This window comes from Triticum urartu, chromosome 2A (assembly GCF_056163025.1).
Source record: "Triticum urartu cultivar PI428250 chromosome 2A, HENAU_Tu73, whole genome shotgun sequence".
In the NCBI taxonomy this organism is placed as follows: Eukaryota; Viridiplantae; Streptophyta; class Magnoliopsida; order Poales; family Poaceae; genus Triticum; species Triticum urartu.
Window position 1 is genome coordinate 276,215,554 of NC_141874.1, and position 20,716 is coordinate 276,236,269.

Genomic DNA, 20,716 nt, shown 5'->3' on the forward strand with positions numbered 1-20,716 from the left:
CACAAAGATTATCATCCAATGTAGATCTCCAGTGCGTGCGTACCAGCAAATCTTTGGTATTAAGTTGTCAAAGAAAAGCAACCAGCCAAAGACTTTGATCTTCATGTTACACCTGCTTTTCCACAACCATTTACAGGGCTGAATTGTAGGCAGATGTGAGTGCATGAGTGTGTAAAAGCTCTTGGTAGAAAAACAACCTGATTTTCCTTGCCATATCCAAACATCTGGTATGTTGGGGTCCCTCTTTAAAGACATAATCCAGCCTTCCAATACCTGCAACTCCAGAGCTGCCTCATGAGAGTGGCAAGAAGAACATGGATAAAACATCCTGTGATATGAGGAATTCATGCACTGATACTTTATCATTGTTAACAAAGGAAAATAGCCTGGGTAACCTCCAACACAAAGGTCGAGAGGAACCACCAATGAACTAAGCATCAGTCCAGAAAAGAGTAGAGTCTCCCATGTTGATGTGCACTGAAGGAATAGCAATATAGGCATCATGAAGCTTGAGAACATTTTTCCACCAAAAGGAACCCATTGGAGTGGTAGCATGTGGAACTCCATCCTCATAATAGCTGTTCCAAATTAGGGTCACCTAGGGAATATCAGCCTTATTAAAAAAATATGCAGATGATTGAGGAGGAGACCCTTGTTTTGAATGTGCAGGTTGATCACCCCAAGGCCTCCTTTGTCCTTTGGCCTGCAAACCAAGTCCCAAGCAGCCAAGAATATTTTTGGAGCATCACCAACTGCTTGATAATACCAGGAGGGATTTGCAAAATACAAAGGAAGTAGATCGGCATAGAGGTCGGGACTGAAGTGAGTAGCTACAAACGAGAGCCTTGATTTAACATGCAGGAACTAGCAGGCAATCTCCTTTCCAAGGTGTCAACTAAAGGAATGAGGTCCAAAATCCTAGGCCTGGTAGTTCCAAGTGGCAAACCCGGATAGGTGAATGGTAATTGTCCAATTTTACAATCCAACACAACAGCTATCCTGGTTGCCTCCCCTTCATCAATATTTAAAGGGATCATGGAAGACTTTGCAAAATTAACCTTTAGACCAATAGATTGCTTGAAGGTAAGCAGCATATTCTTAAGAGCTACCAGTTCGTCCCGTCTGGCTGTTAGAAAGATGACAGTATCAACAGCATATTGTATTATAGGAAAATCCTGGTCATTAGATGGTATTGGGATGGTTAGGGTTCCATGTGATAACATTTGATTTACCACAAATTGCAAAAGGTCAGCAGCAAGGACAAATAATAGGGGTGAGAGAGGATCACCTTGTCTAACCCCACACTTGCACTTAAACAACTTTCAAGAGATGCCATTGAGCAGCACAGAAGAAGACGGAATCTCTTTAACCCAACCAATCCATTTATCATCAAAACCCTTGCGCTTGAGCATCAGTAAAATAACCTCATGTTCCACTGTATCAAAATCCTTGGCAAAATCTAGTTTCAGAATTATAATGGCTCTCTTGGACTGTTTGCATTGATGTATATATTCAAATGCCCAAGCTAAACAGTCCTGGATCGATCTGCCCTTAAGATCCATACTAATTCTTATGAATCAATTTCAAAATCACTTTTTGCAACCTATTGGCCAACAGCTTGGTGAGAAACTTCAAGCAAGTGTTAGTTAGAGATATAAGCCTAAAATCATCTGGTCCCTTAGGAGATATCATTTTGGGTATAAGAGTTATGAGTGAACCATTGATAATCTCCAAAGACAACTTGCCCTCATAAAAGTCTTGAATCAGAGGCAGAAAATCCTTCTCAATGATGGGCCAACATCGTTTGACAAACATGCTTAAAACCATCTCGGCCCGGCGCCCGATCAGGTGGCATCTCCTGTAGAGCTTTCTTAATTTCAGCATCAGAAAAGGGCTGCGACAACTCTTCCAAACCAGGGGCAAGCTGAATAAGATTGTCCAAGTCATAGCCCAATGAAATACCTTGGGCATGGCCCATTCCATTTTTAAAAGAAGCCCAAAGAATTCCCGCCATTTGGTCATGATCAGAGACTGGGTCATCCATCCCCGAGGTTTTCAGACTAGCTATAGAGCTCTTCCTCATGTGCTTAGATGCCATGGCATGGAAGAATTTAGAATTTTCCTCACCCACCTTTATATACCTGATCGTGCACCTTTTCTTCCAATAGATATATTGAATTTTCAACAGGTGCTCATAATGCAACTTGACAATTCTCCTAAAGTTAAACTCAGGCCTCACAAGTGGTCTTAGTTCTTCCAACTGGTCAAAGTAGAGAATAACCTTGCTACAATCCACCGTTAGCTTCTTGAGATAAGAGAGTTTCTTACTCCAAGCCCTTAAGTCATACCTGAGACATTTATATTTCCACGTTAAGGCAGCTGATGCAGATAAGTCAGAGAACACCGGAGCCTCCCATGATTTTCTGACACATTCCATGAAGCCTGGAATATCCAACCAGAAATTTTCAAACTGGAATACTTTGGAGGTAGGAATTTTTGTGTCAATGGATACCATGCATGGCACATGATCCGAGGCAATTTTTGCCAAAGGAAAGACCACAATATTAGGATAATGTGTTATCCAATCCGAGGTTGTAAAAAACGAATCGAGCTCCTCTAAGAGAGGTATTTGCTGCATGTTAGATCACGTGAAGCTTCTTCCCTTCAAAGGTAATTCTAGAAGGCCTAGGTGTCCAATGATCTCATTAAATAGGAAGATGTCATTTCTATCTCCTCCCGACAGATTTCTGTCGTCTAATGAGTGAATAAAATTAAAATCGCCCAGGATCAGTCAGTTTTCATCTAGAGGGATGGTTAGATGATACAACCAACTAACAAAATCATCCCTAGGTTGGCCCTCACATGGCCCATAAACAGAGACCAAAGTCCATTTCTCAGAATTATGAACAAACTTGAAAGAAACAACCACACTAAAATGCTGAACTTCAATGAGCTAAACCTCAAAAACAGAGGAATTCCAAATGACCAAAATTTCACCTGATGCACCCACAGATGGAGAACAAGCAAACTAATCGAAACATCTAGGGCAAAAGGATCTAATCTTTCTAATATCAAACTTCTCACACTTGGTTTCCTGCAGGTAAATTATGGAGCGGTGGCCCTCCTCAATTTTGGCTCGAATATCACGCTGACGAGCTTCAGAATTCAAATCATGCATATTCCAACACAATACATTCCAATTACGAAATGATGTAGTATTCATAAATAACCAACATAAAAAGATAGTAGCCAACTAGACTGCATAACAACCCAGCCATACCCCCAGCATAGATGCACACATTAGGTTCAGACAAGTTCAGAGAGGCAGTCATATAAAATAAAGCAAAAGCAAAATGACAGAGGACCAGACATGTCCAATGTCCCAGCAACGTTCTCCATAAGTCACTCATCATGAGAAACATCGTCCCGTGAAGCTGATTGAGGAGGAGCCATAAGCTTCTCCACCGATAACTCTTCCGATGCAATGCCAAGTGAAGAACCAATTGCCTACATGGTAGCGATCGGCGTCGGAGGTGGTAGGGGAAGCTCCTGGCTTGTAGCAGGATCAAGCTTGAGCTTTTTAGCCTTGGGGCAACAGAGAGGAATTGGCTTGATAGGGATTGCAGAGGTTGGCTTCATGCCAATCCGTTTGGTGCAGCTGCGAGTTATTTTCCTGACGGAAAAATCCAAGTTCTCTTCCACTAGAGTAACATCACGCTTGGGGTGGCGTGGTTGTCTCAGCCTTTTCCCCAAGGGTGAGGGTGTGACAGAGGTAAAATGAAATTCCTCCTATGTATTATCCCGCGACTGCAAATCATTGCCCTATGAATCATCAGGCAGCTCCTGGAGCACAATAGAGGACCGAGACTGCTGGCAGAGATCATGCTCGGAAAGAACCATGGACAACCAGCATTGCTCCAAGTGAAAAGACCCCAATTTGACAAGCACTAGCAACATGCAAAACCCTGGCAGGATGGCGGGCATGTTCTTAATCAGAAACTCTGGCAGCAAGGACTTAAAAGATCCTTCCCAAATCATTGCTGGGATAACATTCGCCCATAGAACACCCTAACAATTCCCAGATTAATAGGATCCAATGGTCCCACCGGATGAATGTTGATCATAGGTTGTTGCACCTCCTCCATGTTAGCATCATCATCAGAGTCAATGGACAGATTGAGAATCATGGAGTTTTGATCCTGGGCGATTGGGTCTTGCACAGGGTCTTGCTCGGGTTGGTTAGCTGGTTCCTCCCATGGCCCCCATCCGGCTACATTGTTCATGTTCTGTCCCCATGAATTTGCAGCATTGTGCCCTTGATCACGGCCAGGGGCACCGCGTTCCATCCCAATGCAAGGTATGGAGGCATGGCCCAAAATGGCTGGGGAGGAGGATTAGCGCCCGTCATAGGGTGTGGATTGCCGTCGAGGGGCATAGGATCCTCATCCACCGGGATCATAGCCTCAGCAAAATCACCATCAAGAATGTAGTATCCCGCCGTCCAAGAGACCATTGCGCCTCCCCAATTAGCCAATTCACAAAAAGCAAAAGGGCGTGGAACCAGAGCATTATCTGGAAAAGATGCACGAACCTACGACCTGACCTTGCGTCTGTCTGTGCTGTTCCAATAATCAAACTGACCAAACATGCTAACCATATCAGCAATACACTGTGTATTACGATAATCCAGTGGGATGCCTATGAACATCGACCACCCCTATCTATGGCCATGCAAAGCTCTGAAACCCTCCCCCTGGTTATGTGGGATAAACCTGACAAAGAACTTGTTGCCTTCCTCATCAAGCCCCAAACGAAAAGGTGGATGCAATGTGAAGGAGCCACGAACCACAGGATCTTCCATCTCAAAAAAACCTACCCCTTGGAACCAAGTTTGTGCAGAGAGAACGGGGGCATGCATAGTTTGGACCAGGAAGTTAAGCACCTGCTGCCGAAGAACTCCGCCCAGGTGAGCCGGGGGGCAGGCTCAATGATAGCCACCATGTACTGCTTGTGCGCTCGGGGCGGGGGGATCACCGGAGTGTAGTAGGTGCGAGGCAGTCGATCTACTCCACCATCCACAATGTCGAAGCCAGTCGGGATGAAGTGGAATGGATCGATCTCCTACACCGCCATTGGGGGTGGCGGGAGAGGATCAGAGGTTGAAGAAGCGTGTTGGTGCGTGGCTAGATGCGGGTGCCGCAACGGCGGAGTAGCAGGGGTTGGGGTTTTCTCATGAGGAGGACTTTGTTCTTGGGAAACCAAAGAGGCAGGGGAAGTAGAGTAAATTTCCTTCCTTATTCGATTTCCAAAACCAGGTGATGGGACTTTGGGCACCTAGAGAGATAAGTCATGAGTGTGGCTGGTACAATCTTTTTTAATATGACCAGAATGGAAACAATTTTTGCACCGTATCGGGTTCGTATAGGTCTTTGACGTGTGGCGCTTGCCCAAACAATTATGACAGTCCCAATAACTTGCAGCTAAATCCTCAATCATCTCATCAAAACTTTGCAGATCGATGACAATATCTTTTGGGGAGGGAAACTGAATCGCCGGGGATAATGGGCTGTCAACTTCATCATCCGACAAGGAGATGGGCTGAGCACCGGAGCCCAGGGCCGTGTTAGATCCCAATGAAAGAACAGAAGGGGATTGGGGCGAATCCAAACTTGTCGTTGCAGTTAACAACAGCCTGCCCTAAAATCTGGACGTGTCACATGCAGGGGATATAACTTGCAGGGATAGAGGTAACGATCCAAACTGGATTGCTGACCTCATCACCGGTGAAGATGCCGACACCGGAGAAGAGACAGAAACATCTTCATGCTTAGAAACATCATCACCAGCCTGCCTGACAGTTTTGACCTCATCGGCCGTTGGTCCATAACAACAACCTTTCTGGGCAGAGTATTGCATGAACGTAGCAAACTTAATATGCTTGTTAGGCTTAGATCTAGCTAGTTATGAACATAAAGAATATTTGGCTGGGCCATGTTCCATGGCTTCCAAACCAAGACGAACTCTCCTCTTAGTGGGACTAACCAATGTCCACTCTTGATGGCATTCAGATTGCCACAACATAAACTCTTTTTCCCAATCTGGGCCGCCATGGCCCAGAGGTGAAAGAAACATTTGAATTGTGTGCAAACAAAGCTGCGTTGATGTAGAATAAAGAACCCCACCTCTTTGCATGAAACATTGAACGAGAAAACTCCATTGTGAAGGAAAGATACCTTAAGCTGAGAACAATAACCTCCAAGAGCAGATTCAAGTGCAAGGCCGACGTCCTCCTCATCCAGACAAAAAGAGTGTTGCGTAAATGAGACCACCATGATGAAATGGCCCGTGACCTTCATGGGGTGCACCGATCTGTTGAAGGTGCGTTGGATCTCCTGGGCCAACTTTATCCCCAGGGAGAAATCCATTCCCATGGAGATGGCTACATGGACCGCCACGAGGAGGAAAACAACCAGTAGAGAGAGGGAGAGGCGCCGGAGAAGATGAGCCGATTAGATGGCAAAACCCACGGTGAGATGAACCACTTGATTCATTGCTGCTAGATACAACAACAACGGCTCTTGCGGTTTAGGCGCGACCAAGGTTGGCGCAGATGAAACGTAGGCTTTCAAATCCTCCAGTGCAACCTCTACCTCCTAGGTCCATTTCATTGGGCCAGCCTTCTTCAAGATTTTTAAGAACGACAAGGCGCGTTTAGCGGATTTTGAAATGAACCTACTCAGCGTAGCGACGTAGCCTGCCAGATCCCTCACATCCTTGATATTCTTCGGGGCTTAGATCTGCTCTATCGCCTTGATCTTGTTGGGGCTAGCTTCTATACCTCTTGGAGACACGAAGAATCCAAGGAGCTTGCCAGACGGAACGCCAAACGCACATTTCTCTGGATTGATCTTCCTAGAATTGCAAAGGTTTCTTCCAGATCCTTGATAAGTGTGGACTTGTCTCTGGTTTTGACCATGATATCATCCATGTATTCTTCTATGTTTTGGTGCAGCTGAGGTTCAAAACCAATCTCCCCAGCCCTTGCAAATGTAGAACCATCGCTTTTTAGCCCGAAAGGCATATGTACAAAGCAGTACGTTCCACATATGGTTATAAATGTAGTCTTCTCTTCGTCTTCTTTGGCCATGAATATCTGGTGGTAGCCGGAGTATTGTCGGCGTTCTGGGAACGAGGGTCCCCAGACTTGCCTGCCTACGGCCCATGGCGTGGCTCTGCTAGCAAGCCTGTACGGCCCATCTTCATCAACAAGGAATCAAGACCCTCACGAGAGGCCATGCCTCACGAGGCGGATGACACAAGACCTCCTCAGGAGCAGCCTCCCCAGGCTGGCTCGAGAGGGGCGGAGAGTTCAAGGCCAGGCAAACCTCACGAGGTTCCCGTGACGTGAGCCATGACGATCGAGACCAGGCAGGCGCCAGCGCGCGCAGCATCCTTGTTTCCTCTTTGGTGCTAAGGGCACAAGCGCAGGCGCGGAGTACCGAGGCATCAATCAAAGGTTTCCATATTGGTCCAACGAAACCAACACCAAAAGGACAGCAAGACGGAGGTCACCGTGGAGCCCAAGACGACGTCACCACCAGAGCCTTTGGCAGGCGAAGAATGCTTTTGTCAGGATAAGCTGTACTAGCTGTCCCCTTTCAAATTGGTCATTGTTGGCTCCCTTCTCGCTCAATATTTGCGGAGAGGACCAAGGCGACTATAAATAGAACTAGCCACCACCGTAGCTAGGAGAAGAGATCTGAGATTGGAGCCACCACACCCTTGGCGACACACCCACCAAGCACAAGAACACCTCAACCTCAGGAGGCTGTTCTTCCCCTTGTACTGTTCATCATCAGCCCCAGAGGCAATCCACCACCACCACACTGCAGTAGGGTATTACACCACAACGGTGGCCCGAACCAGTATAAATCTTGTGTCGTTTGCATTGCGAGTTCGTCGAGTTAGTTCGTGAGTCCTTAGCCTAGTTAGGACGTAGATCGGCAGGGGGGAAATCTGTGCTCGCACCCCAGTGTTCGAACCTTAAGGGTTTTCCCGGAACCCGTGATCCGACATTTGGCGCGCCATGTAGGGGTGCGCCGAAGCTTCCTTTCCATTGCTCCGCATCACGTCGCTTCATCATCTCCATGGCGGACACACGCCGCGCCCGCGCTGAGCGCTGGGCTACCCTCGCCACCCGCATTGCTCAGACGGCCCCGGTCAATGGGCCACCCTATCGCTCTCCGTCGCCTGCCGCCAACGCCACCACCGGCCCAGCGGGGAACGAGTAGCAAGCATCCTCGCTGCACCCCTCGGTGCGACAGGACTGCTGCACCGCCACTCCATCACTGACTCTCGCTGGTTCATCGTCTCACGCTCGTCGCGTTCCCACGGACGCACGGGCCACGCTCCTCATGGCGCACGTGCTCCTGTGCTACCGCCCAGTCGACGACCTCTACGAGGACTGGCTTGACCGCATCGCCGAGCTTGTCCACGCCGCAGGGGGCTCCCCTGCGCCGTCCCACTCTCTGCCTCGCCCTCCACCAGCCACGGGCGACGCAGATCATGAAGCACCTCCACCACCTCCGCACCAAGACGGCGCCCTAGCGCCAAGGCACACGGCTCCACGGCGTGACCCACCGCGTCCGGCGCCCGCGCATGAAGAAAGAAGCTATCAAGAAGTCCCTCGACCGCAAGCGAATGCTCCGCCACTGCCCGCACTGCCGCGCCATGATCGTTTGCTGTGGCAAGGCCCCGTGCCGCTTGCCGTAGCAGCGCGCGGGCACCATTACCAAGCTCCACCTCCAAGGTGGGCCCCGGTGACCATGGCCGGCTGCCGCGCCTTCACCCCCGAGCTGCGCAGCGTCGAAAGGCCGGGCAAGTAAAAGCCATATCTGCCTCCTCACTACGACGGCACCCCTGACCCTGCAGAGTTCCTGCAGCTCTACAAGATGAGAATGGAGGCGGCCAACGGCGACGAGAAAGTCCCGGCGAACTGGTTTCCCATGGCTCTAAAGGATGGCCCCCACTCCTGGCTCCTGAACCTGCCTCCAGGCTCGATTTCCTCCTGGGACGAGATGCACAACCGCTTCATCGCCAACTTCTACGGCACTTGTGACCGCCCCCGGTCGTGGGTGACCTGCGCCGCATCAAGAAACAACCAGGAGAGACCCTGCATAAGTACATCCAGCGCTTCAACAGCACCCGAATCAAGATCCCCAAGGTGACCGACGAGGCCATCATCTCAGCGTCCTCCAACGGCGTCCGCGACGTCAAGATGAAGGAGGAGCTCGCCATCCATGAGGAGTTGTGCATGACCTTGGAGCTGTTCAACATCGCGACCAAGTGTGCAAGAGCTGAGGAGGGGCGCCTCTCCCTCCTCAAGCTCCCTGCTGTGGACCCAGAGGAGAAGAAGACCAAGGCCAAGGACGTGAAGCTCAAGGGAGCAGCCGTGCTCGCGGCGGAGCCAGACGCCAAGCGTGGCAGAGACCAGCCCGAGTCATCCAAGGGAAGCCGACCTTTCTGCGCCTTCCATAACCTGCATACCCACAATGCCAGTGACTGTCAAGAGCTCAGAGCTATTCGAGAAGGACGCTTCGGTCGACGCCTCGAGCGCAGCGACCAAGGCTATGGCCGAGGAGGAGGACGTGGTGGCGGACACTGGGACGACCGCGACCCGCGCCAGGAGTGGCACAGCCGGCCTCGTGAGGACCGCTGGCAGGATCGGCCTCGCGAGGGCGCCTGGAGGGACCAGCCTCGTGAGGCTCGTCCTCAAGGCAACGCTGGCCTTCTTCCACTACCACCACCACCAGAAGGAATGACGACCACTGTCAAGACGAGGGGGCTTGGGGCTTCCAGGAGCCACGCGCTATCGCCTGCATCTCGGGCGGAGCTCAAGCCCCGGCCTCGCAGCGTATCTTCAATCAGTTTGCTCGTGAAGTGAATGAAGTTCTCCCCAAGCTCGAGGCCACACGCCCACTCAGATGGTCCATGTGCCCCATCATGTTCAGTTCGGCAGATCAGCTCAAGTGCGCGGCTATTGCAGGCGTCCTCCCAATGCTCTGTTCACCAGTCATCAGCAACGTGCAAGTCACCAAGACCCTCATCGACGGCGGCGCAGGGCTCAATGTCCTGTCCATCGACACGTTCGACAACCTCCAAGTGCCATATGACCAGCTTCAGCCTACCAAGCCTTTCTCAGGAGTGACCGACGGCTCCACTACCGCGATTGGGCAAGTCCGCCTCCCTGTTACCTTCAGAGAACACAACAACTACCGCACCGAACTCATCGACTTCGATGTCGCCTACATCCACCTGCCATACAACACCATCCTCGGGTATCCAGCCCTGGCCAAGTTCATGGCGGTGACCCATCACGGCTACAATGTCCTCAAGATGCCGGGAAGCGGCGAAATCATCACAGTCCCATGTGAAGAAAGAGACACGGTGTGCTCCCTCGAGTGTGCCTTCCAAGCTGCAGCAATCGACGACCCCGACAGCCAGGGCGAGCACCCTCCTGAGGCCACCCCCAAGAAGAAGAAGCAACTATGCCGCGTAGGGCCTGAGACAAGCGGCGCCTCATCAGGATTGGCGCCCGCGCCTGGGGCGCCTCCCTCCATCGCATAGGAAAGCGCGCCCAGCGCCCCTCTCGGGCAGGGCCCGGGGGCTCTCTTCTGGAGGGCCTCCGACTTTGCCAACATCACGAGGGAGGCGCTCGGGCACCACTTGGAGGCGTGCTTCGTGGCACGTTTTCCTCAGGAGAACACAGGGTAAGGAGTGCCCACCGTTCAGGAGTTCATCACCCAGACCACTAAGGAACTGCAAGACGCAAGGGCCATGCGCGGCGACCGCCGCTCACCAGGTGCAGCTCCCCATCCAGGCGAGGATGCCGGGTTGCGTGTCAGCATCAACGTCCCAGGGCTCAACCGGGCTGCCTGTCAAGATCTTCTCTGGCCTTCGCGCGTGGGACACTGTGAGGGCCCGCCTCACAGCTACGTTCGCATGCCTTTTGGCCTACCGAGCGTTGCGGCCGCCTATCAATGCAACCTGCGGAGCATCCTGGCGGCTCAGGAGGCCAGGCACCACGCTGTGCTGACGAAGATGAAGACGGTCCTCAAGGAACCCCCTGGACCCCCAGAGCCTTCCGACGCTCAGGGCCACGGTGTCTCATGAGGAGCAGCCCCTTCATTGCAGGCATTCAGCTGCCCCAACTCTCCTTCATCAACAGAACCAAGTGACATTTTCCAAGTTCATTCAGTTGGGAGCGCCCCCAGGGCTGCATCATTCGCAGGCCGCGTGGGTCCGTCCCTGTAGCATGTATCTTTCCTTGTTTATGCCTTTAGCTTACCCTATTGGGGGCACCCCTCGGGCTGCATCATCCCCAAGCCACTCGGGCCGGACCCAGTGGCATGCATCTTCCCTGCGTTTACTTAAGCCAATATGCTTTCCATGCTGAACCTGTCTATGACTATCACCTGCTTGATTGTCACCCACCATGGGAGCCGCGCGCCGGCCGTCTTTCTTCAGGACCCTTCGCGTGAGTAAGTTAAGCACGACGTTTATGCTCGGGCCCGTCCCTGCAGCATTGATAAATCCTGCGGCTGAGCTCTATCTGGTGGGCCGGCCCCGTTCACTCACCTCCTGGGTCCGTTGGTGCTTGGCTTTTTCACGTGATGACTTCAGGAGATTCGTTCAGCGCAGGTTGTCTAACCATCTCGCAGGACCAAGACAGCAAACAAGAATCAAGACCAGGCGCAACCCGCCTTGAGGTAGGGCCTCGTGAGTCCCACGCTGGCCCATGAGTGCCCAGATACACCTCCTCTAGCCCTACCGTGCAAGCCACGTGTCAGGGCGGGGCTGTACACACCCCGGGGGCTCTCCGCAGTAGGGAGTCCCCTCTCACGCACCAGAAGCAAACCAGAAATCACCACGGCGACCGGTGCCCTTCCTCGCGCTAACTTGCAGGAACTTCCTGAGGGCCAGAGTAGGTGGTACCGCGAACTCTCCTTCTTCTCTCATGCGATTCGCTTGCGCGTTAAAAGGGGGCTCCTGGGCATCGCACCTCAGGAGCTCTTACTGGCTCTCCAGCCCTCACCCCCTGGCTTTGACCATGGCATGCGACCTGGCATACCAGCGGCGGCTGAGCTCGCTCGAGGGCCAGGACCTGAGGATGTATAGCACCAAGAAGAACATGGAGGGGAGGGGGAGATGCGCACGAGCCTGACCTAGCTATACTACAGCGACCGACGTGCGAGTCCGGCACGACTCAAGGAGCCGACACCGAACAACCAATATAAGATCTCGCTTTGGATTCACCAGTCACGACGGCACAAGACCCTCGCTCGCTCCCTTCGCTGCCCTGCTGCGACAACATTTTCTTCCTTTCCCATCCTAAGACAGCTGCTTGCGCGCTAAAGGGGACCTCTTGAGCATCGTGCCTCAGGAGCTCTTACTGGACCTCAGGCCGCTCACCTCCTGGACTTGACCACCGCACACGACCTGGCATACCAGCGACTGTTGTAGCCTGCCTAGGGACCAGGACCTGGCAGCGTAGAGCACCAAGCTGCTGCAGGATTGGAAAGGGGAGGTCGATCCTCGGCAGGATATGCGCAAACAAATCTTCATAATGGGGGCTATATTGACAAAAGGCATTACAAACACTTTACACGCCCCACGGGGTCCATTTCTCGATTCCTCGCAGGGAACAAAAGGGAAGGAATTCCTAGGGGTTCTATCTACGCGCACCGGATGTGGCCGACGCCATCATCAACAGTGGGCCACGTGAGGCCGGCGCCAACCCCATCCAGATCAGCAGTGATGGCGGCTGGACGCCGCGGCCCTGCTCTAGGCTTGGCGGGAGCTTGGGGGAACGTAGCTGTCATCGCTTGTCTCCAGAGACTCCAAGAGCTCAGGGGAGTCGCTGGACCACCAGGAGTCTGGAGGAGCTGCAGGCAAGACCCATGGTGGGCCCCACGCCCGCCGCAGCGTTGTCCTGGCAACCTCCTTCAGGGCAGCACTCCAGGCGGCGGCCTTCCTCGTCGAAGACCTTAAAGAACAACATGGAGGCATGCCATACTCAAAGTGGATCGCGAGGGCGCCCTCCGCACGGCAGACTTGGGCAATCTCGCCCCAGCCTCGGGTCATGAAGATCTTCCCGGAGGCAATGGTTCCAATCTCCACTCTAGTCGCTGGGGCATCGCAGTCGGCATGCTGCAACCAAAGTTCGCGAAGGCCCCTTGGCGGCATCTCGGCGGCGAAGAACGACGGGAGGCATATCCAGGTGCTCGGAGGCATCTCTACCCACAACACTAACTCGCGCGAAGAGTCTGCAACCTGGACCCTTGGGGCGACGGCGTGCGCCTCCGCGGCACGGCGACCACGGCCCTGGCGCGGGCGGCGCCGCTCACTGCTCCTCCTTTCGAAATCGTCGGCGTGAGCGTACAAGGGCAACGGGTACCCAGGAGGCGGCCCCTCATACCAAGGCTGCGACACCACTGGCCTCATGACCATCTCGTGGCGATGACACCTCCTTTTCTTCGGCGGGAGCAGCTGAGGCTCATTGACGGGAGCCTTGCCCTTCTCTGCAGCCGAGAACCTTTGGATCGGTGCCATGTCTGTACAAGCAAGGAGAGGAGCAAGGGAGGAGAAGAAGCGGGAGAGGCAGAGGAAAGATGGGCGACGGGGGCTCCGCCCCCTCCCATTTATACCAGGAGAAGGCCAACCAGCACCCCCCACGATCACAAGTAATGATGGTTTTCCTTGCATGTCGCAGGGACTAGTCAAGTTGGGCAGTTGCTGAGGCAGTGTGGGGAAGCGGAGACGCCCATGTCCAATCAACCGCCACGCGTCGACCGAGGTCGCAGGCTATTGGGGCCTACGGCGCTCCGCATTTGACCATTGGCTTCGCCTCGAAGCCAAGCCCGAGCGCGCCTTGGGCTCGAGGGCTACTGTTGGCGTTCTGGGAATGGGGGTCCCCAGACTTGCCTGCCTGCGGCCCATGGCGTGGCTCTGCTAGCAGGCCTGTACGACCCATCTTCATCAACAAGGAATCAAGACCCTCGCGAGGGGCCAAGCCTCGCGAGGTGCAGGACACAAGACCTCCTCAGGAGCAGCCTCCCCAGGCTGGCTCGTGAGGGGCGGAGAGTTCAAGGCCAGGCAAACCTCGCGAGGTTCTCGTGACGTGAGCCATGACGATCGAGACCAGGCGGGCTCCAGCGCGCGCAGCGTCCTTGTTTCCTCTTCGGTGCTAAGGGCGCAAGCGCAGGCGCTGAGTACCGAGGCATCAAGCAAAGGTCTCCATATTGGTGCAACGAGACCAAGACCAGAAGGATGATAAGAGGAGGTCACCGTGGAGCCCAAGATAGCGTCACCACCAAAGCCTTTGGCAGGTGAAGACTGATTTTGTCAGGATAAGCTGTACTAGCTATCCCCTTTCAAATTGGCCATTGTTGGCTCCCTTCCCGCTCAATATTTGGGGAGAGGACCAAGACCACTGTAAATAGAACTAGCCACCACCGTAGCTAGGAGAGGAGATCTGAGATTGGAGCCACCACACCCTTGGCGACACACCCACTAAGCACAAGAACACCTCAACCTCAGGAAGCTGTTCTTCCCCTTGTACTGTTCATCATCAGCCCCAGAGGCAATCCACCACCACCACACTAGAGTAGGGTATTACACCACAATGGTGGCCCGAACCAGTATAAATCTTGTGTCCTTTGTGTTGCGAGTTCATCGGGTTAGTTCATGAGTTCTTAGCGCGCACCCCAGTGTTCAAACCTTAAGGGTTTTGCCGGAACCCGTGATCCGACAAGTATGCATTAAGGAAAGAGAGGAAGTCACATCATGAAGTGGAATCAATGATCTGGTCGATCCGTGGCAAGGGGAAGGGATCCTTTGGACATGCTTTGTTCAAGTCAGTGAAGTCAATGCAAAGTCTCCACTGCCCATTTTCCTTGCGCACCACCACTAGATTTGCTAACCAAGTTGGATGCAACACTCCTCTGACCACACCCGCTGCTTCGAGTTGTTGATTTCTTCGGTGATGAACTGCTGCTGCTGCAAGGCTTGCTTTCTCACCTTCTGCTTGACGGGATGGGCATGAGGGCAGACGACAAGGTGGTGCTCGATTACCTCCCTGGGAACACCGGGGATATCAGATGGTTGCCGTGCAAACACATCAACGTTCGCCAGTAGGAAGGCAACAAACGCGCTTTCCTATTTGTCATCAAGGGTGGCACCAATGGTGAAAGTACCATCAGTGCCATCCTGCCTCGCCGGAACCTTCTTTGTTGTTGGGGGAGTAGCCTTGTGTTTCTTACCAGTCAAACATTCCGGCAAGTCGCTGCCGGGCGCAGCGCACTCCAAAGAGGCGCGCTTCCCGGGGTCCTTGTCGGTGTCATATCTAGCTTTCTTACTCTTCTTTCCTTCCTTGGCGGGGGCCAAGGCCACAACGGCCTCTGCTGCAACTGCATCTCTATACGTAGTGTTGACGCATATAACTGCATCCTTCTTATCTGATGGGATGGAAATGACTCTGATTGGCCCTGGCATCTTCAAGGTGTTATATGCGTAATGGAATCCGCCATGAACTTGGCCAAAGCTGGACGGCCAAGGATCCCGTTGAATGGAAGGATAAGCTTGACCACATCAAACACAACTTTCTCAGTCCTGAAGTTTAGTTCCCCGCCAAACGTATTGGCAATGTAATCTTTCCCTTAAGTTGGCTCCTTCCTTGGTTGATCCCTTGGAATGTGCCAGTCCTCTTGAGGTCTTTGATATGTCTCCAACTTATCTATAATTTTATTGTTCCATGCTATTATATTATCCATCTTGGATGTTTTATATGCATTAGTATGCTATTTTATATCGTTTTTTGCGACTAACCTATTAACCTAGTGCCCCGTGCTAGTTGCTATTTTTTCCTTGTGTTTGTCTTCTACAGAAAATCAATACCAAATGGAGTCCAAACAGAATGAAACTTTTTGAGGATTTTTCTTGGACCAGAAGACAATCACGGAGCTTCAGGAAGAGGCCAGAAGACCCACAAGGGGGCCACAAGCCCTAGGGGCACGCCACAAGGCTTGTGGGCCCCTCGCAGATCTCCTAACACTACAAAAAAGACACACCCATTACATTCGGGCCGAATATTTTTTTCTGTCATGCTTATGACACTTCTATGATGATAATTGTGACAAAACCCGGCATCATCATAGATGTGGTGGGATCCTACTTCTATGACAAAAAATCATGACAGAAAATGGGCTTTTCGTCCTGGGCGGGCCGGAGACACAACTGCATGACATTCTGTGGGCCGTCCATGACGGAAAAAACCGTGCTAGAAGTGAGGGCGAGGAAAATATCAGGGAGTTCCCGGTTACGGTGGGTGGTCGGGGCCGAGCGATGCATGGAGGTTTGCATGTTTCTTTCATACACGTATGCGTGTGTGTGCGAGGTGTTGCACTCTAACTGAACCCGAGCGAGGCATTCGCTAACTGAATCCGAGCGATTGCATTGCAGGCTACGCGTTACTGAACCCAAGCAATCGATCGATCTGGCTATTAACTGAACTCGATCGAGCGATTCCTTCGCCACTGTTGCTAACTGAAGCCGATCGAACCTGCTGCCTCTTGATGAACAGTGAGCGTTGTTGGGGGGTTGGATGGACAGTTCCCGGTGGGGGTTGGATGAAGAGGACTCCATGGTAGTAGAGGTCATTGCCGCTGGATGAACATGACCCCGATCGAGCCAGTTGGGGGTGGATGAACAGGACCCCGTGGAGGGCTGGATGAACAGGACGACCCCGTGGAGGGTTGGATGAACAGTAACCCGTGGAGGGGTGGTTGAACATTACCCCGTGGAGAGGGCGTGTTGAATAGTAGCTGGTGGAGGAGCGGTGGAGGCTAGATGAACAGGAGCCCGTTGATGAACACTCGCAGGTGGAGGCCGGAGGAGGTCGACGGTGGATGAACAGTAGCACGTGGAGGCTGGAGGAGGTCGACGGTGGAGATGAACAGTAGCCCATGGAGTCCCATTTGACGGTACGCCACACCCCTCCCGATGAACAGGACCCCCGTTTGGACTGTAGCACTCCAACACAAGTCCATTTCCACCGTTTTGTGGTACGGCACACCCCTCCCGATCAACAGGACCCCGTTTTGACTGTAGGAGGTCGAAGAGTAGTCCATTTCCTCCATTTAGCAGTAAGCCACACCCCTTTCCGGTGAACAAGATCCCATTTCGACTGTAGGCGGTTGAACACAAGGCCATTTCCTCCGTTCCGCGGTACGCGAGGCCTCGTTTTGATTGGCTATTCCTTCCAAGCCGATTGGCTCCGGATGAACACGGCGCATTCCGTTGCCTCCCGATGAACACGATGATGCAGTTTCTCAACTCTGACCTAGCCGGTTGGCTGCCAATGAACATGACGCTGTCACTGCCTCTCCATGTACACGAGCCCTGCCGTACGTATGCGCGAGTAGGCTTTTGAGACCCCGCCCATATGTACGTACATGACCGTATTTACTTTCTTGCACCCTGGCTATACGTACGTGTACATGCTACATCCGTGCCTCAACTACGATACGTGCCCTTCCTTACTCGGCCATGGTTCATCGCTGCAGCCTGCAGACAGATCAATCGAGCAGTATGTACGTACACGTTCGCGACCAGAATGACAACGCTGTGTACGCTTTGACCAGGTGGGTCCTGACTGTCAGGGAGGATAAGGAGTTACTTCCTTGCGTGCAAAGATGTAGCTGGTGGGTTCTAGCAGTCAGGGGAGAAACATTTTTTCGTGAAATATGGTGGCCCGTCCTGTGGGTCCCTGCTGTCAGGTGGAAGAATCATTATTTTGCGCGTAATAAGGAGGCACTTCCTTGCCGCGGCCGTAAACCCAGCTATCAACCTCTCCTCATACAGTACTCTTCCGATGGAAGTCGTTCCTTGACCACATTGACCACACCGCGCCGAGAGCACCAAGGCGGTGGATGACGGCGAGGCCTAGGAAGGGGACGATACAGAGCCGGGGAAGACGCAACAGTGAATGCCCACATGGAGAGGAGTACGAGGGTTTGTTGGTTCGACTCGGTGTGAGGCTGCCATCACCGCAGAATAACAGGGGATGTGGGTGAGCAGAGGGATGGCCTAGCCAACGGTGGGCGTAGTAGGGGTGGTGAGGTCTCTGTGGCAGCACAGCCGGCCACGACAGGCAGGAGTAAGCGGCATGACTGGCGTTGGTTTGGGCGGCTGGAGCAAGAAGACCAGAGGTTGAGGAAGCACAACGGCCATTGAATGGACACCGTATGGTCACTGGAGCTAGAATCATTTATATTGACTAATTTGACAAAGCCCTCCATCCTCGTCAACTTAGTAGGCCCACAAGTCAGCCTCCCACTATGGTGGGTCCCAGCTAGCAGGGGGTATTCTTTTTTGTGTCTAATAAGCAGGCACTTCATCGCGTTGGAAGATATAGCTGGTGGGTCCGAGCTGACAGCGGGAGGAACGTTTTTTCGCGAAATACAGAGGTCCTTCTGGTGGGTCCCAGCTGTCAGGTGGAGGAATCATTATTTTGCGCGTAATAAGGAGGCATTTCCTTGTGTGCGGCCGTGGACCGAGCTGTCGGCCTCTCCACATACAATCCACTTCGGATGGATGTTATTCGTTGACCATGCTGACCACGCCATGCCGACAACACTAGGGCGGTGGATGATGGCGAGGCCTAGGAAGGGAACGACACGGAGCCAGGGAAGACTCGACTGTGGTTGCCCACGCGATGGGGACTACGAGGGTTTACTGGTTCGGCTGCCGTCGTCGGAAAATAACATGAGGTGTGAGTGAGTAGAGGAATGGCACGACCAGCGATGGAGTAGGGTGGGGCAGTGCGGCCTGTGCGGCAGCACAGCCGGCCACGGGAGGCGGGAGCAGGTAGTCCCATCGGCGCTGGTTTGGGCGGCTGGAGCAAGAAGATCAGATATTGAAGAAGCAGCACGGCCGTTGGATTAACATCCAACGGTCACTGCTGCTAGAATCGTTTGTGGACTAAGTTGACAAAGCCTTCCGTACACGTCAACCTAGTAGACCCACAAGTCGGCCTCCAAATATGTCCCAAACAGCACACAACCCGAAATTTCTAGCCAGATTCAAATTAATTTAAAAATTAAACATACCTTAATTTAAATCCAATGAAATTTTACCCGCACAAAAATAATGAAATTTGAAATATCAAAATTTGAAAGAAAAAAGTATTTTGGAACTAATTGCATGTTTGCTGTATTTTTTTCATTTTACAGCCCATTTATTACTACTTATAGACCATTTCTTATTACTTATAGCCCATTTTCTGGGCAAGCCCGAATGCATCCCTCCTCGTCTTGAAAGGTTTCCGGCCCAGCACGGCATAGAAAAGCTACTGGGCCTACGTTGGTTATTCTACAAAAAAACAAAATAGCCGGGAAAGCCATTTTCAGAAAGGAAAAAACAAACTGGGCTGGTCATGTGGTAAACATATGAAATAAAATCCTGGGCTATATAGGCCACAACTCCTGCACAACCCAGTTGATACCCTTCTCCGTCGCCCAAAAAAATTACTGTGCGCGCTGCTAGGTCCCTACTATCATCCTCACCATGTACAGTCATCTCCTTATTCCTCTCGGTTGTTGACCATGTTGACAACACTAGAGGGCGGCGCTGCGGTGAGTGAACCAAGGCGGAGGATGATGGTGAGGCCTCGGGCGGTAATGAACAGGAGCTGGGGAAGATGCGCAGAGTTTTAGGGTGTGATGTGGCCATGATGCGTGCGCGGCAGCACAGCCACCCGTGGGAGGCGGGAGCAGGTGGTCCCACCGGTGCTGGTTTGGCTTTGGCAGCTGGAGGAAGAAGAGACTGAAGAAACACGACAAACATTGAATGTCAATCTAATGGTCAAGGTTGGCACAATCGTTTGTTGACTAAGCCGACACCAAGTAGCATACTTTTTATATGTAGGAAGAAAAGAAAAACTGGGCTCGTTCACCTAATAACATTCCCGAAACTGCGATCGTTCGATCTTGCTTCACAACTAAAACTGCGAGGAAAATGTGTTTGTCTACCATCCTCCTCCCAGGGAACGTTCGCCACATAAGTGACTAGCACCCTTGGTTTTCAACCAAGAGGTCTTGGGTTCGAGTCCCAGGAACTCTCAGTTTTGTCCTCCTCCCTTCCTCGCAAAAAAAGAAAGAAAATCAAAGACTTGAGAAGGCGTACAGAACAAGCTAGTGTATGAGTAAAGAGACGTTGCTGAGTTTTAGAAAAAGAGAGACGTGCCCCTGTAGCTAGTTCAAATCCAAACCTAGACTATGAGTATATATGGTGCTATGCTACTCTGCAAGTAATGAAACTGACATATCCAACGTTCGCTTCTCCTCTTCTATACTTACTCTCCCTAGCATCAGAAGCTTTGGCCGCAACAACCATGTCTGCTGGCTGCTTGTCCACCTGCTCTTTAGTAGGCAACAACCAGATATGCGCCAAGTCTCCACCCATACCATCGCCTATGGGTCTCATCACACCCCCGCAGGCACACGCACCGCAGCCGGTTGCTCATCGCAACCCGCTGCCGTTGGTATGGTGCCACTACTGCAAATCACGCAGAGTCATCTGTCGCGTCGCAACCACAATCCTCAACCATGGCCGAGTCTTCTACAAATGCCTGAATCATGGGGTATAATATGTTTAAGTG